Source organism: Hipposideros armiger, unplaced genomic scaffold (assembly GCF_001890085.2).
Source record: "Hipposideros armiger isolate ML-2016 unplaced genomic scaffold, ASM189008v1 scaffold_18, whole genome shotgun sequence".
Classification (NCBI taxonomy): domain Eukaryota; kingdom Metazoa; phylum Chordata; class Mammalia; order Chiroptera; family Hipposideridae; genus Hipposideros; species Hipposideros armiger.
Genome location: NW_017731368.1, coordinates 2,197,984 through 2,202,791, shown reverse-complemented (window position 1 = coordinate 2,202,791; position 4,808 = coordinate 2,197,984). Strand labels below are relative to the sequence as shown.

Sequence of the window (4,808 nt, the reverse complement as noted above, 5' to 3'; positions counted from 1 at the left end):
TAAGATTAATGATTTTGGTTTTTGTGTTTTGTTTTTCAGCAAAGGAGAAAAAAAGACCTATATTTTTTACACCTGTGTTTTTAAAAGATCCTTTTCCTTGCCATTTAGAAAATTGATTTAAAAGTAGCCACAGTGGGCCGGCCAAGTGGCTCAGTTGGTTAAGAGCTCACTCAAGAGTCTGAGCTCTGAGCAACAGCGGTTCGAGTCCGGCCCGAGCTGAGTTGCCGCTGAGTTGCTGCTGAGCTGCCAACAGGTGGTAAGATGGCTCAGCTAAAAATAAATTAATTAATTAAATAAATAAATAAAAGTAGCCATAACGATTGAGGAGAGCCAGTTAAGCCATTTTCTTTATTATAATCTATTCTCTTTGCTATAGATAAAGGTAATGGGTGGCAGTGGAGACCAAGTTAGAAGAGACTGAAGAAGAAATATGTAAAATTTGGGGTGGCCGGTTAGCTCAGGTGGTTAGAGCACAGGCTCATAATACCAAGGTTGCCCGTTCCATTCCCACATGGGCTGTGGAGCTGCGCCCTCCACAACTAGATTGAAGACAACTACTTGACTTGGAGCTGATGGATCCTGGAAAAACACACTGTTCCCCAATAAAATTTCTTAAAAAAAAAAAGAATGTAAAACTTGTGGAATATATGTGCATGAGCACAAAGAATGTAATTTGTTCAAGGACACAGGCATAAGTAGGATCCCACAGGGTCTGTGATTTCTGAGTAACGTAAGTTAAAAGGAGATAAAATTGAATTACTGTTAGGCTTTCATTTTCCAGAAACAAGTGGTCAAAATGTATAGAGAAAATGTTCTACACACAGCACCTAAACATTGTGCAGATTTGCAAATGCAAAACATAACTTTAAAATCCATTGTTAAGGTGACTGGAATAGAAGAGAAACCTTCTAAGCAGGGGAATGGGAAAAAAAATGTAAATCCAGAAAAGTCAACAAATGCGTTTTCTTTCTTCATTGAATTTTAAGGGACTACTTGATAGTATACAGGACCTCTGCCAAACTGGAGGTGAGGTCAGATCTGTAAGATCCAGGACCCTCAGAAAGGTAAACTGAAGGAAAATCTACCCACTGGAGAAAGATGATAGGGAGAGCTGCTGCTCTCAGCCACAGGTATAGGTAGAGTAAAATCAGAGAAACCATTCTCTCCAGAAAATTCCTAACCATAACAACCTTGGAGGTGGAACTCACATAAGTCAAGGTCCCAGGACAATATAGATATCATATACAAATTAAGGTAATTTGAGGAAAGTTTATGAAAGGGGCTACTATAAGTTGGATTTTGGATGAAAAGAAGTAGAGAAACCACAGAAATAATAAAGCTAGTGTTATTTTAGCCCATCCTTTTTGTCGACATTCCTACAAGGCTATAGCAGCCCATTTCTGACTTGTGTTCGCTAATCCAGACCAGGTTTTGTTTCTGCCTCAGTGCCAGGAAGTTTTATTGGTGGGAACTAGTTAACCTTCCCCTACAAGTAAGGCAAGGCACTGAAGGATAATGGCCTATCATCACTGACCTAGTTAAAGAAGGGGTACTGCTTCCTATTATCTCACCTTTTATTTCCCTGGTATGGCCTATGCTTAAAGCCACTACTAATGAGTGGGAGCTAACTATAGACTATAGAGAATTAAAGGCTAGTCCCTTTATTAAAGCACCTCATTTAATGGATGACATTCAAAATAACATAAGTGAATGGTTTAAAGTTATAGATTTCACCAACATGTTCTATTTAGTTAAAAATTTTCACAGGAGAGACAGGCGTTCTCCTCCACCATCCATGTACTCTGCTGCACTAAAGACACTGTGGAACCAACCTGGACCTGCTCTGGACACCCAGCAGAGAGATCGAATTGCCCCTGAACCAGATAGTGCCACTTGGGTGATTCCCTGGAGACAAACAGACCCCCTGCAGATGACCTTTGACTTTTCTGTGTTGCTGTGCCTTTCTTTTCCTTATCTGAGAAATTCCTACCCTCACCAGTGTGACTACACATCTACTGGTGTGTCACCCTAGCCTTACATGACATATTAACTGCCAAGGCGGGGATGGGGGGAGTGGGATGGGTGGTCTATGTACTTGTTAACACATCCTGCTGCCTGTGGGTAGATAACACTCACCAAGTTTTACAGAGAATCAGGGACATACACCAAAGGCACCATAATATCACTGTTAACTAACCGGGTAAGTCAGAATCTTCTCTTTTCCAGATCTATTCTTCTGGCTCTCCCCTACAAAGTGGGAAGACTGGCGGCAAACAGGCTTTGAAGTCCTGGTTTGTGCCCTTATAGGATTCTGCATCCTAAAGATGCTCTATCACTGGCTCTGAGCACAGCATTATAAAGTAACATACAACGTGATTATAAAACAGCCCAGGGCCAGGAGATAGATTGTCATATAGATGAGCCAAAGATGGCCTCTGTGTATTGGCCCCTAGATTGTTTATTTCTTCAATGCAGGCTGAGATTCATTACCTCAAAAGCCTGCTAGTGCCAAATTCCAGTTTTTACACATCCAGTTATTTTTAAATTGTTTAATTTTAAAAATATTTAAATTCATATTTAAATTTATTTGAAATTTTAAATCTAAAATTTTATTTTAAAATTTACTTAAATTTAAGTGTGTATTAAATAATTAAATGATTTAAAATAACCCAAACAAGATGATTTGTAGCCATTTAGAGCCTGCCTGCTTTTCATATCCCCAGTGAAACTTCACCTAACAGCCATTTCCCGCTGGACTTTCAAGAATTACCATATTTATCACTGATTTGCAACCATAGTGCCCACAGAAATTTAGACCTAATCTATGTCAGAATAAATGTATTGCCAGTCAGTCCTATGAAACCACCAGCAGAGTCACTCTCATTTGATTCAGTTGTTTACCTATATTTTATCTTCAAATAGGTTTTCTAGGTAGTATATTTTCCGGCTTTGGGATATTTTATAGGGTCTTTTTATTACCTTCAACTCATACGGGGAAACTAAGCTGGCTATGAAATTATCAAGATACACTTTTCCTATAAAAATCTAGAGACATTACTACACTGTCACTGAGGAGCTACAGGCTCTGAGATTAATCCTTTAGGCAGTTTGAATATTTTTGTACCAAATCTGTTTCTTTTACCTGAAATCTTCCACATTTATAAGCCATTTGACATTGTCCCACAGGATTTTGATGCTTTATTCATTCTGTTTCTCTTAGTGTTTTAGCCTCAGGTAATATCTATTGACCTACCTTCAAATTCACTGATTCTCTTTTCAGCTGTGAAAAGTCTGTTGATAAATCTATTGGAGGCATCCTTCGTCTTCCATTTTCGTTGCTAACATTTCCATTTGACTGCATTTTAGTTTTCAACACTCTGATGAAAATTCCCGGGCCAGCCGAGTGGCTCAGTTGGTTAAGAGCTCGCTCAAGAGTTTGAGCTCTGAGCAATAGCGGTTCAAGTCCAGCCCGAGCTGAGCAGCCACTGAGCTGCCAACAGGTAGCAGGATGGCTCAGCTAAAGAAAAAAAAAAAGAGAGAGAGAGAAAATCCCACCTCCAGGGGGACGTAGGCTAGAACACAGACACCCCTGGGCAGGTTAGGAAGGAAGTGGGAGCTCAGGAGAGCCAGGTGCGAACGGAAAGCTTCAAGGCCAGGTACAGACACAAAGACTGTGCTGCTGACTGACCATGATCCAAGAGGGCACAACGCAAGGGTTCTAGGCATTGGAGAGGGTAGAAGACGGGGTTAGAAACTGGGGTAAACACAAACATGGTCCTATGTGGATTAGAATTGGGGAAATGGGGAGTTATTAGGAGCCCAGTGCTTCTTGTGTTGCCCGATAAAATGAGAGCTAAAGAGCACGATGAGGAGATACTTCCGTGGGTAGAGAGAAAAGGCCAGGCTGGAAGATAGAGTTTATATCTGCAGGTTGTTGTCCTCCCTCACATGCAGCTCCAGAATAAAAGACTCACCCTTCAGTCCAGCAGCTCTGGGAGAAGTGGGGAGACTGCCTCCAGTTGGGGTGGGGATGTTCCTATAAGCTTAAGGGCTGGAAAACTGGTGCTGTGTACGTCAGCCTGGCCCATAAGAAAAAGAGGAAAGGGCTGGGCCGTGTGTGGTAAGCAGTTTACAAAAATAAACATTTATTTCCCCCGTATATTTACATCACATAAAAATGACAGATGGAACCTTAATGGGAGAAAATATTTGTAGTGTATACAACTGAGAATGTATTGATAGCTGGAGGATTTTAGGAGTTACTACAAATTTATAGATAATAGACAGGAAATCTGCAAGGGAGAGAGGCTGATTTAGAGTGGGTTGCTCACACGAGGTGATCCCTTGATGGAAGGATGCCCATTTTTTAGGAAAGCCCATGAAGAAATGCACAGCTTCATTAGGAATTGGTGAAAAAATAAAGACTGAGACACTGCTTTATACTCATGATGTTGGCAAAGATGATAGCATCAGATATAATCAGGTGTGGGGAACGGCCACACTCTGCTGACAGGACTGTAAGTGATGTGTTGATTCTGGGGGACAGTTTGGAGGTCTTTGGTGAAATTTAGTAGTCAGCACATGCTATTGATTCATCAGCCCCACTCTGGGTCATGTGCTCAGAGTAACTTGCACACAGTGGAGCAAGGAGACATGCAATGGCTGGCATCAGGAAGGGTGGCAATCAAGAGTGACATATAAAAATGACAGGGCAGGGCCGGCCAAGTGGCGCGATGGTTAAGAACTGGCTTGGGACGCCAGAGGGCCCCGGTTCGGATCCCACATATGAGGGCCAGTGACACTGCCCT

The 4,808-nt window shown here is 41.6% G+C and overlaps 1 pseudogene; it reads right to left on the bottom strand.

The window, feature by feature from the left end:
• Positions 1-2,188: 2,188 nt before the first annotated feature.
• The window catches only part of LOC109375507 (elongation factor 1-alpha 1 pseudogene), a 6,237-nt pseudogene continuing 3,617 nt past the window's right edge, over positions 2,189-4,808 (bottom strand).